Source organism: Python bivittatus, unplaced genomic scaffold, assembly GCF_059951505.1.
Source record: "Python bivittatus isolate LINGU-HERP-01145 unplaced genomic scaffold, Pbiv_v1 ctg000330_np1212, whole genome shotgun sequence".
NCBI lineage: Eukaryota > Metazoa > Chordata > Lepidosauria > Squamata > Pythonidae > Python > Python bivittatus.
In genome coordinates this window covers 20184593-20198074 of record NW_028277058.1, presented here as the reverse complement: position 1 = coordinate 20198074, position 13482 = coordinate 20184593, and the positions used below count along the sequence as shown (strand labels likewise).

Sequence of the window (13482 nt, the reverse complement as noted above, 5' to 3'; positions counted from 1 at the left end):
TCCTATATTAATCTGCATTTTTGGAAGACTGCAGGGATCTGTCATTTCATTATTTGTTTTAAAGTCTTTTTTTCAAGTTACATGTTCCTAATAATGTTTTCTCTCCAAATGTGTTCTTTTAGATGTATTTCAATACATTTCTTTTTTGAAACAAAAACTGTATCAGAACATTTGCAGTCTGAAAAACAATAAATAATAGAGTTCTAATCCATAATGTCTATCCAAGAGATATGAATCAGTGCCATGATTTTCAGAATATGAAAAGATCAAATTTGAAAAGCATCCTTTTTTACTTATTTCCTGTCCTAAATCCACTGCCAATCCAGTTTCTTTGGATAATTTTGTCTTGGATTATGAGAGAGATTTCCCCTTTTTATCTATAAATATATTTGTTCCTAAATGAAGATTACGGAGGGAAAAATGGTCTGACTTCAAATAAGATCTTGCTAAAAGTTTCCTTTTAAAAAATTGTTATATTCCCTCATGAATTACATGAGTTTAAGGAGAGAACATTTGCCAGTGAAGCTTAACTTCCATTGCTCCAAATTTAATTTCCAAGTAATTACCAAGCTAGTTTACTTTGAACAGATGGATCACCGAATGTTTCAGAATGAGTGACAAAATAAAACTACATGCTTTTAAAAAAATGTGTGTGTGTGTATGCGTGCACATTTGGGTGCATTTTATTATCTTGGCTGGGAAAATGGTGCAGATTTTCTCTTTGTTCTGTAACCTACATCCTGACTTGACCTCCACTTAGATGACAGTAAAGCATCACTGCTACAATGTTGAATATTATTATTTTTATATTTGTCATTTTTCTTTATGAATGATAAAGAATGTAGATACATGAAGTAAATATTCTAGATGTCAGGAAATCTCTCTCAATCTAATTCATAATTCTCATTCTATTGTCTAAAAGAATATATATATATTTTAAATCAGAAGTATTTCAGAAAGCAAATAATAAACAACCCAGATTCTCTACTTATTACAAACAATACTCAAAAAGTCAAACCATTTTCAAAAAATATAATTTATTAGCCAGTGACTTATAGATATTTATTTCTTTTCCACCTTGCTTCAGTGATAACGTTCAAGGTTCCTGATCTCAAAATTCCAAATGGTTTTCTATGCAAGCCTGAAGCACACCAGCCCTACTGAATTCCGTAGTCACATAGCTTCGGATCCTGCCATAGGACCATTAAGTCCACTGTATACTTGAGAACAGAAAGGCAGTCCAAGTGGTCTCCAGATTTGACAATTCCTATAATTCCTTGCCATTGGTTATGTATGGTGGGGCTGATGGCAGTTGGAGGCCGAAACACATGGAAAGTTTCAGATTACCACTAAGAAACATTACTTTGCTTACATGTAAAGTTTGCTTATCCAAGTGTGAAGTGGTCTACTGTTCAAATGCTATAATACTGAGGAAAAGTCCAGCCCTTTGCCTCTGAAAGGTCTATCTAAAGCTCTGAAATCCTCTCTCTGTGGATTTATTACACACAAGAATATGTATAATGCACATATTCTTCTCTGTGGGATTTCCTTTTTTTTTCCTTCCTGAAATTCACCTCAGTCTGAGCCTGAATAAGTTTGGGAAGAAATGAAAGCTATTTCTATAAGTGGGACATTGAGTAGGATGCAAGTTGAAGAAAACTCATGCCAAATGCGATCAGATGCATCTTAGGCCCATTATTGAACCGACTCAGTAGTGGGGAAGGTAGGGAAGAAGTATTTCTTCTCCACATCCATGGAATCGTCCTCTTTTTTTTTATAATAACTTTATTAAATTTTAAAAACAGAAAGATAAAAACTAACAAGAACTAATAATCAAGAAAAAGATTAGAAGAAAAGAAAAAATAAAGAGAAAAAAGAAAAGCAGAAGTGCAGAAAAGGAAAGAAAAAGAAACACAATACAAAATACAAAAAAAGAATGACTTCCGACTTTTTTATATATAAATAAAATGTACATTAAACTTTTACTTTAGGATTACATCTTAACATCTATTTTTTCTATGATCTATTAATTTTACTAATCATCAAATCCCTATATCATAATTTCATTTCTTTCTGTTTCCCACAAAAAGTCCAAAAGGGGCTTCCAATTAGCATTAAAGTTAGTCAGTGTCTTTTCTCTAATCAAAGCTGTCAATTTCACCATCTCAGCTAGCTCCATCAACTTTACCATCCATTCTTCCATTGTAGATAATATTGAGTCTTTCCACCTTTGGCCATAAAAAGTCTTGCTGCAGTTATCATATATACTGTAAAAACAAAGATCCATGGTATTTTTCCAATTGTTTATCCATCAGCCCCAAAAGAGCCACCTCCACTGAATCTTCTCAGTGTCGCCCAGTGGAACATTTTCAAGTGGTAAGGGGCCTGTTACAATCTGGTCCAAGAATAAAGTTGCTGTTCCCTCGGTAGCATGCTGTGAGAAATTTGTGAGACACTTTGTTACATTCACCATGACTTAGCCTCCACAGTTAACATAACTCCAGAAGTGGAAGTGTCCGTCCTGCCTGGTTTTATTGGAGGAGTTTCAGTTGCTGAGGCCCGAAGAGGTAGATAAGGTACTCAGATGTGCTCAGCCTACCGCTTACGTGCTCAACCCTTGGCTTTCTTGGCTTTACAGTGGTGACCGTTCTAGTTCCTTGGTCTCAGCTCCTGTACCCAGTCAACAGACATTCAGAGGTCCTGGCTTTTGGCTACTGCTTCTAAATGCCAGGTCAGTCTGTAATAAGGGCTCCTTCATCTACAACTTAATCGTTGATGAGAGGGCTGACCTGGTATGTATGACCGAGACCTGGCTGGGCTCAGAAGTGGGGGAGTGGCCCTTTCAGAGATATGCCCAGCTGGGTTTTGGGTATGGCACCAGCTAAGACCCCGGGGCAGGGGTGGAGGTGTGGTGATTGTCATTTGGGAATCACAACTTTCAGAGGTGCTGCACCACAGGTACCAGATGTGAGACCCTGTTCATTAAGTTGGGCTCTAGGAATCAGTTGGGATTGTTGCTGTTGTACCAGCCTCCCTGCTACATAGCAACCTCCCTGTCTCAGCTCCTTGACTCCATCTCTGGGTTGGTGGTGGAGTTCCCCAGCCCTATGGTTTTGGGGAACTTCAATCTGCCTTCTCTGGGAATGGGATCTGAGGTGGCTCAGGAGTTCACAGCCACTAGGACGGCCATGGGTCTATCCTGGGTCATCCAGATCCCAACATGGGACAATGGTCACACACCGGATCTGGTATTCCTGTCAGAACAGTTGTTATGTGATCTGAAATTGGGGGAGCTCCTGGTGTCCTCCTTGTCATGCTCTGATTATGTGATGGAATGTGTCCATGAAGAGGAGGGTGACGTGGGGGATAGAAGCAGAGATCAAGGCTATCAGGAAGTAGGAGGTACATTCCAGGAAGTGAAAGGAGACAAAAGACAACATAGTCCACAGGAGGAGCGTAGGAAGCAAAAGAAGTTCAGGATAGCCACTCCCTAGAATCTCCCAGGGTATATCCACTTGTTACAATAGTATAGATTTAGTCTGGCAAGATTCTGTCTATAAGGTGTAAGCAAATAAAGGAACTTGACTATTTCACCATTGTTCTTGGGCTGGGCCTGACAGAGTACCATGGGATTCTTTGGCACCACCATTCACTGCAGGGAGGCCAGACCCATTACAGGTAGTCCTCAATTTATGACCGTAATTGGGACTGGAACTTCTGTTGCTAAGCAATGCAGTTGTTAAGTGAATCATGCCCAATTTTATGACTGTTTTTGCCACAGTTGTTAAGTGAATCACTGTGGTCGTTAAGCGAATCATGTGGTTATTAAACAAATCTGGCTTCCCCCATTGACTTTGCTTGTCAGAAGCCCCCTGGAAAGGTCACAAATGGCGATCACATGACCCCAGGATGTTGCAACCATTGTGAATACATGCTGGTTGCTTAGTGCCCAAATTTTGATCATGTGACCGTGGGGACACTGCAACAGTCATAAGTGCAAGGACCAGTCATAAGTCACCTTTTTCAGCACCATCATAACTTTGATCAGTCATTAAATGAATGGTTGTAAGTTGAGAACTACCTGTAGATTGGTCTGCCCCCAGCAACTAACCCTGATGAGTTTCAGAGGGAGCTGGGGGCTGTTCCTGCTGATCTGTTGCATGGTCCATCTGAAGCCTTGGTCACCACTTGGAATAAGAGGGCAGCTGAGGTTTTAGATCAGATTGCACCTATGCGACCTCTCCCCTCCTGTGGATCCCATCACTCCCAGCGGTTCACAGAGGAATTATGGGAGATGAAATGAGAGAAGAGAGTCTCTGGCATTCTATAGGGGATGACTGGACATGGGTTAGAGCCACTATTAAGGCCTACCTTGTGGCAGTAAGGGTGGCAAAAGGTCAGTACTTTTCCGCCCATATTGTGTTTGTGGATAATTGTCCTGCAGCCCTATTTCAGGTGACATGTACTCCCTAGGGTGGGGGGGCTCGGAGAACCCCTTGCAGGGGCATGCAGAAGAATTTGTTCAGCATGTCAGGCAAAGTTGCTCGAATTCACTCACAGTTGGACACTGGCCTTGTTGCAGGTCCAGGGGAGATGTCTGGGGAGGAGTCCTGCCCAGTTATCTGGGAACAGTTTGAAACTGTTGGGGCTGATGAAGTGGACAGGATCCTTAGGACTGTGAGTTCAGCCACCTGCTCTTTAGATCCATGCTCCTTCTGGCTTGTTAAGGTGGTCCAGGCGGTGTTGTGTGAGTGGGTTCTAGTGGTGGTAAATTCTTCTTTGAGTGAGGGGATTGTTCCATTATCTCTTAAGGAGGACTTGGTTCACCTGCTCCTCAAGAAGCCATTGCTAGACCCTGCTATACTGGGCAATTTTTGTCCAGAATCTAACTTACCCTTTTTGGGGAAGGTGGTTGAGAAAGTGATTATACAACAGCTTCAGAGGACCTTGGATGAAGCAGATTATCTGGATCCTTTTCAGTCAGGATTCAGACCTGGGTATGGGATGGAAATGGCATTGTTCATGCTTTTGGATGATCTCTGGCATGGGTGGGATGGGGGTTGTGCATCCTTCTTGCCCTACTTGGCCTCTTGGCAGCTTTCAATACCACTGACCATGGTATCCTTCTGGATCGACTCAGAGGATTGGGGGTGGGCAGCACACTCTTGTGCTGGTTTGCCTCCTTTCTCCAGGGTTGATTCCAGTCAGTGGTGATTGGGAGGGAGAGATCCTGTTCTCGGCCTCTACTGTGTGGAGTGCCGCAGGGGTTGATGCTCTCTCCGCTCCTATTCAACATCTACATGAGGCCGTTGGGTGAGCTCATCTGTCACCATGGAGGTACACTGATGATACCCAATTATATACCTCTGCCCCTGGTGAATTAAACGATGCTGTGGACATCTTATCCCAATGCCTGGAGGCTGTGAGGGTCTGGATGGGGACAACAGGCTTAGCTGGCAAGATGAGTGGCTTTGGGCTTTAGGGTCCACCAGTTTTAGGACTATGCCATCTTTGGTGCTGCATGGGGTTGCACTGCCCCAAACAGACCCCAGGTAAAATCCGGAGGTCCTCCTAGACTCACGACTCCTGCTCGAAGAGCAGGTGGCAGTTGTGGTTAGGATGGCCTTTGTCAGGTTCAACCCAAGAAACTCCACAAGACGGTTCTGGAATTGCTTAGTTACTTTATTAGCTTACACCTGCTGGACAGAATCTTGCCAGACTAACTCTAACTCCCAAAGTCTGCAACTAAACACTACAAATTCCTTAGCGTGGTGCCAGTCTCATACTCTTTGCTTTCACGTGCTCAGGCTGTGGGCTGAGGAGATGCTTCTCCCCATGACCTTGAACCTCCTCATTAAGTCCTCCATCACAGCCTTTGCTCAACTTCATATTGTGTACCAGTTGTGTCCATTCCTAGATTGAGGGGCTTTACTCACAGTCACTCATGCCCTAGTCACCTCCTGGCTGGACTACTGTAATGCACTCTACATGGGGATGCCCTTGAAGAGTATCAGGAAGCTTCAGTTGGTACAGGATGCAGCTCAGAGTCACTTGCCAAATAAAATGAATGAAGGAAGGAATGAATGAATGAATGAATGAATGAATGAATGAATGAATGAATGAATATTCCCTTCCTGGATAAGGTGTTTGCATGGATAGTGGCCAATCAATTCCAGGCTCTCTTAGATAAAACTGATTTTTAAGATCCATTTCATCTGACTTCAAACTTGGATAAAGAACAGAGACCACCTTGGTTAACCTGCAAGATGACCTGTATCACGAAAATGACAGGAGGAGTGTGACCCTATTGATGTACCTGGACTTCTCAGGAACTTCTGATACCATCCAGACAAGATAGAGATACTGTTGGTAGATAGTGTATCCAGCCAGCTGAGTGGAGGTTCATTTCTGGACAGAAACAGCCCTGGTAACTTCCCAGTTGGATTAGTGCAATTTGTTGTATGATGGAGTTCCCTTTCAAAATGGTCCAGAAACTTTGGTTGGTTCAAAATAGAGCAGCTAGACAGGCTGATAGGAACATATGATCTTAGTACATTGTCATCTTTGTTGGCTGCCAGTCGATTTCTGGACCCAATTCAAGGTACTGGTTTTGACCTTTAAAAGCCTAAATATCTTAGGACCAGGTTATCTGAAGAAGCACTTTTCTCATACGTACCTATCTGGACCATAATATCTGATAATGAGATCCTCCACCAGATACCTCCACTATATTTACAGGCTTATCATATTTTAATTGCATTCTAATCATATTTTAATTCTTATTGTTTTAGGTTTTGACAACTGTACTGCTACTGTCTAGTTTGTACATTTGTATATTGTCTTTATTTTATTTGATTCTACATGTTTTAACTCAAATTGCATTGGGGGAGTACTGTAAAACACCCAAAGAGCTCTGGCTATTGGGCAATTCACAGTTTTAAATAAATAAACTGTGTTCTAGTAATAAAATATTGAGGATCATTTTGTAGTTGTAATTAGCAGTGTTCAAATTACAGAGAGGCCAGAGTCAAACTTTTTTGCTAAGTAAGGCACTAAGCTTCTGGTTTCTGGTTGCAGGCAGCTATAAAACTTGGAACAATCAGAGGGTCAGGCATGTGAAATTTATTAATAGTACCTCCTTACGTTTCTCGTCATAATTCAAGGGTATTTAATTAAGTGATACAAGTAGCACACGGTTATCTATTCCATGCCCTTTAGATGGGATTTTCTATTCTTAAAAAATTAAAAAGACTGTATGTCATTGAGCTATAGTATGTGCTTTTTGACAGTATGCAGAAATAATACTAGGGAAATTTTAAAAAAGAAAAAAAATACAAATCCATTACTTGGATTACTTCTGAAGTGAGCAGTCTTTAGAATGTTGTGCACAATGAATCTTCTAACCCCAAAAAACTCAAAATAAGGGCAAGTTAGATGCAAATGGTTCTTCTTTAAAGAAAGTTATGCTTAATCAGCTCAGAGTTTAACTTCATGCTGAACAGGCTTTTAGGCACGACGTTCCCTGAATTCAGATTCAAAGCACAGTCAAATGCATAGAGTCAGCTTTAAAAAAGATCTATTTCAGCATTAATTTAGTGTTTCATATTGTTATAAGCAGTAAAAAAGAATAGTTAAGAATTTGCTGGATCAAACCAGAGACTACCTATTCTGGGTAGGAAAGGGGTATTATCCATCATCGGGATCACCACCACCACCACTATTGTCATCATCATCATGATCCAGATCTTGATTTTTACACACACGTACACACACACTGAGCTGTGATGTCAGTGCAAGGCTTGGCCACACTCTCTGCAGTGCACTCTACTCACAGAAAGCAGCTTTTCATTGTTGACACAATGCAGTTTGAAGAGGGAGAGGCTGCTCACACAGTGAGTGTTCCACTGGTTCATATCACCTACACAGTGCACCCCAGTTGTCTACAAGAAGCCCTAAGTAGAAACCTAACAGCTCTCTCCTATTGTTGTTTCCTAGCAACTGGTATTCTGAGATATAATGCCTCAGATCTTGCAGTTCCTGCAATTCCCAACCAAACCGGTAGGGATGTTTTTTCTTTAGCCTGGAGCCAAGCTAGACATTACACAAAGATGTCTGAAACATCCCCATAACATTCCTTTCCAAACAGGAAAAGATACCTCCTAGGATGCTAATGGGATTGGAGAAGTAGCAGGGGAGGACCAGCTCAAAACAGATTAACTCTTTCCCATTTGTCATTCTGCCATTTTAAATTCCTGTCCCCATAGCAGCTTCGTTGTGGGTTCCCAGATGTGCATTTGCCTGCATTTGCTACCTTTAGAACAGGAAAGTTTCTGGAGGGAGCAAGAGACAGAACATTTGTGCAAGCACAAAGCCCTTCCTCATCAGTTTTTAAATCCTGATCTCTCTTCCAAAAGCCGTTATTTTCTGTTTTAAAAGAGGCACAGATTTAATATTACATGAAACGACAGGTGATCCGATCTTGCCCTTGCATTCACATATAGTATGTGAGCCTTTGTTGAATATAATATTTTATTTATATGCTTCATGAATATTCATTATCAGTAAAGGCCTTGGTTGGATTCTCAGTCTAGAAGTGGATTGTTCCCACTGAATCACTGACAGCTGTACAGAGTTTGCTAGCTTTCTATTAGCCTCCAATCAGATGTTTTGAACTTGGCAATATCAAAGGGGAGACACCAGGAATGGATATTTTGACTTTCCTAGGAGAAGAATATCTCCCATGTTCTGTTTGAAGAGCAGAGTATAATAACTCCAAATTCCTTCCAAATATAGATCAGTGCTGACTAGATAGTTGATGGTTACAGTACGAAGAATGGCACAGGAGATAAATACAACAGGAGATAAATAAAACACCCCACTGGAATTGCCCTTATCACAAAATTATCAGGTCTGGAAAAGACATTAGAGGGCACTCGGAAAAACTTTATTTCTGTGAAGGAATAAAATTGCCACCAGCTTCAGGTGCTTTCATGTGAGAGACATAAAACAATGTTGAGCAATCTCACACACCCTTTGTGTGAATGTTTAGTTTCAAGGGGGATTTGTAGGGTAAATATACTTTGATCAACATTCACAGTAATAACAACAAAAAATGCCATTAACTCTCCACTTCAAGGAGAATTAATTCTTTAATTAATCTCGTGCCGAACAGCTAGAGGCCAAATTTCCTCAGGTTGTCAAACCAGATAGGGCTCAGGACTCCTAACTTTTCTCAAAAAGTTTCCCCCATGAATGACTACTGAACATACAACTTCTGGGAAGGAGGCAGAACTATCTAAAGCCAATTTACAACTCAAGCAATTTACAGTAGTGCATATTTACAATATCACAAACTACTTCAAAACTTCAAAGGTAATATGCATGGGTTGAATCAGGATGAAGGAGAAATTTGTTAATCCAAAGTTTAATCAGTTTACTCAACATACATCCCTCAGTCTATTCAAAGAGCCCAGTAAGCAAGCACATGGAAATCTATGCTTTTTCAGAATGTTTTGATATATTTTACTACTAAAATTTGAGTACAAGTATAGGTACAGGGGAAAGTTTACACAAAACTGCATAGATCAGGGAGAAAATAACCCAGCAATGTAATGTGTTAGGAAGCTTGTCTGTGGAACAGAATAGTGAATACAAAAAAGTACATATTAGGCAGTATATAGTCACAGCCCCGAGTGCTCCTACCACCACTGGGACCACTTTGGCCTTTACTTTCCACATCCTCTCTAGTTCCTGCTTCAGGTCCTGGTACTTCTCCAGCTTCTCATACTCCTTCTTCCTGATGTTGCTGTCACTTGGCACTGCTACATCTATCACCACTGCTGTCTTCTGGTCCTGGTCTACTACTACGATATCTGGTTGATTGGCCAGTACCTGCCTGTCTGTCTGGATCTGGAAGTCCCACAGTATCTTAACACTGTTATTCTCCACAACCTTCTGTAGAATCTCCCATCTGGACTTGGGAAGGTCTAGCCCATACACTGTGCAGATGTTCCCGTACACAATTGGTTGTACACTACTTGGTTGTGCCGTTCAGTGTATACTGTTCCTGCCTGCATCTTACACCCTTCCACTATATGTTGGACTGTCTCTGAGGCCTCTCTGCACAGTCTGCACCTTGGGTCCTGTCTAGTGCGGTAGACCCCTGCTTCTATGGATCTGGTGCTTAGTGCCTGTTCTTGTGCTGTTATGATCAGTGCCTCAGTGCTACCTTTTAGTGCAGCCCTCTCCAGACACTGGTAGGATTTCCCAATGTCAGCCACTTCAGCTATCTGTCAATGGTACATCCCATGCAGGGTCTTGTCTTGCCATGGCACTTCCTCTGCTTGAACTTCGTCCCATGTCTGCTGCTGTTTCAGGCATTCTCTCAGCAGCTCATCTTTGGGTGCCATCTTACTGTTGTACTCCTGGATGCTCTGGGTTTCACCCAGGACAGTGGCTTTGGCACTCACCAGTACGTGTGTGTGTGTGTGTGTGTGTACATTTGTGCCTAGTAACAACTGACAGAAGTAGCTATTTCAAAGTCTGAGATACTGTTTTTTCTTGCAGATTTGTCTAAGGGACAAGTCTCTTCAGTGTTTTTGCCCAGGAAAGTCTTTTTGTCTTTGGAAGGCCCTCTGCATATCCTAAACATGTCTTCTATTGCTTTCAGAGCCAGTGAATCATTCTGTAAACCATGGCAGCTTGGATTAATTTACTGACCTGTTCATTTTTATTGTTATTTGCAAGGCAGAATGATACTGACCTTTACAAAAGTCCAGACTAGAATAAAGATCAAATTGTATGGTCTGTTAATACTAGAGATGGAATGCCTGATTCCATCCATCTCCCTATCATTCTTATTAAATTATAAATGCAATAAAGCAGATAAATAGATGGCACTGTGTATCTCCTGTGCAGAAGAAAAATACTTAGTCACTGTTCCTCTAAGAATTATTTTATAAATACAAAAGTTCAAAAACTCGTTGCTTAAAAAATATTAACCAGCCAACAAACAGAATCAGGCCAACTTCAAAATGACCTATTGTTGATCCTCACATGGCCACTAGAGCAGGGATCAAGCACCATTTCAGCATGCTAGTGTAATTGTATTGCATAGCTGGTTAAATCAGTGTCAGCTAAATTACTCCTAAATCCTTGTTATGATATCTGTGTCTTTTAAAATAAATAATACTGTGAGGCAACAATCTGACATGCAGTTGTCAGGAAGGTCCCCCCCCCCCTCCCCAGTTTTCCTTACTGATACTTATAAGGTTTGCTTCTAGGTATGTCTTAGACTTTCTCAGGATGTCATTGGGATTGCATGGAGACATTTCTATAGGTCAGTGTTTCTTAAAGTGTGGTCCTAGAACCCCTGGGGGTCCCTCAAGGCCCTCTCAGGAGTCCATGAAATCAAAATTATTTGCCAGTCTACACTGAAAAAGAATACAATATTAAAATCCCATCAAACCATCATGAGAAGTGGTAGTGGCAGCAAATGCATCAATTTTAATTTTTAATACTGTACAGTACATATTGATAAATATAACCCATACAAACAAAAGCTCTTTTGGGGTCCTCCATAATTTTTAAAAGTGGGAAGGGGTCCTAAGAGAAAAAAGTTTAAGAAACACTGCTATAGGACAATGACAGTTTTCTAATGCTGCTTCAGGCAGAGGCTGCAGGTATTCCCCTCAAATTACGAATACAAATTCTACAAGTGGAAGTACCCCTTCTACAGGAGGAAGTACCCTTTATTTCCTGGACTTTGCCATTGTTACTATGCTTAGAGACCAGATTGGCAGATCAGAGAGTGGACCTTCTAGGAGGACACAAGAACATCTAGTAATGCATTGATAAAACAGCCTTTAGGATCCAGTGGCCTGATGGTACCACTGGAACTGGGAATTGCTACACATTCTCTAAGGCAGCAGGCAATTGGGACACAGGAAGGGATGGAGCCTGGAGCTAAAGTAAATATGAACAAACTCAGAAAATCTGAGAAACACAGCTTGTAGCCAATTGTTATTCATTCTAGATTTAAATTTCTCCGGGCTGTGAGAAATTTTGTGAATTATTCAGTATTTTTCTTACTTTGTTGGTGAGGGTTGATCACTACTGTGAACAAGGGGCACAACTAACAAAAGTTTTTGGAGGCCAGGAGGAGATTTTTGATGTATGCAATCCCACAGACCATATTTGTCTGGTTTTCAACCTTTGTTCATTCTATAAATTTAAGTTTGGCTACTTGATCCCACATAGCCTCTTAACATGCATCTGATCCAATGAGTATCAGTAGTGATCTTTTCTCATTCTACATGTGAAGCTTAGCATGACACGCAGAACTAAAAGCGTGGTAACCTTCCATGCAAGTTTAATTTCAAAGACTGTTTATAAAGAATGCTAAGGATATTGAAGATATATTGGCTTATGAGCTCTAAGCTTCAGTGGAAGCTCCAGTATATTAGCAAAATGCGAGATACATTACCATCAAGAACCCAGAAAATGTTGATAAATGAAGCAAAATGCCCCCGTCCAGTAATCTCATTACAACAGAGCATAATTCACCTAATAACAACACACACTGTTAATGTATAAATCCTAAAGAGGCAAGACCACAAGGTGAGAGGACACTATCAACATAAAATTTATCTATCTATCTATCTATCTATCTATCTATCTATCTATCTATCTATCTATCTATCTACCTACCTACCTACCTACCTACCTACCTACCTACCTACCTATGTCTCCCACATATACTAATGATAAAGAAAGAAAAGAGCCATGCCATATATCATCAGACCTCAGGCTCATGCCTACCAAATATGTTGGAATTCAAGTCCCATCATTCTGAGACAGAATGGCTTTGTTGATAGCTGGAGTCCAACACATGCAGCGGTCACCAGGATGAAGAAGAATGAGCCAGAGGAGTTTTGGAACTGTAGAGATCCTAGGAGCTACAGTGCCAACACATCTGGAGGCTGTCAAGTTTTGGAATGATGTTCTTCTATTCTAAGAATGTTTGTTATGAAACAAAACCTTTTTATTGGAATGTCTCCAGGTGGTTACCAGCATTGATCAATGATTCAATTATTATATTTGGACAGCTTACTTTACAGTCTTTACTATGTGCCCTTGGGAGCAATCTCACTGATTTCAGCTGAAGTCATTTCAAGGCAGTCATGCTTTAGACCGCACCTTGAGTTATGATGTCAGACAGCTTGCCTCCCCTCAGCTACATGACAATGTACCAACATCACAGAAATGTTGTGGGTTAAATTACTATAGAAAATACAAATGAGAAAATACGGGCTTAATAACAATAATCCTTGTAACAACAACAACAACAACAAATCAGTGACCTAAATTGAGGCTGTTCTCTTGTACATTCTTATTTTGTAGAAGGGGCCCTGGGAAAACAAGTTGGGAGCTAAGCATTACAAGAGAGTGGTTGGTGCTCCTTGGTGGCTCCATACTTCAGCA

At 41.0% G+C, this 13482-nt stretch overlaps 1 long non-coding RNA gene across 1 annotated transcript in view; it reads right to left on the bottom strand.

Annotated features, from left to right (window-relative positions):
- The window catches only part of LOC148215908 (uncharacterized), a 44594-nt gene that overhangs the window by 14617 nt on the left and 16495 nt on the right, over positions 1-13482 (bottom strand). The gene's annotated exons all lie outside the window — the stretch shown is intronic.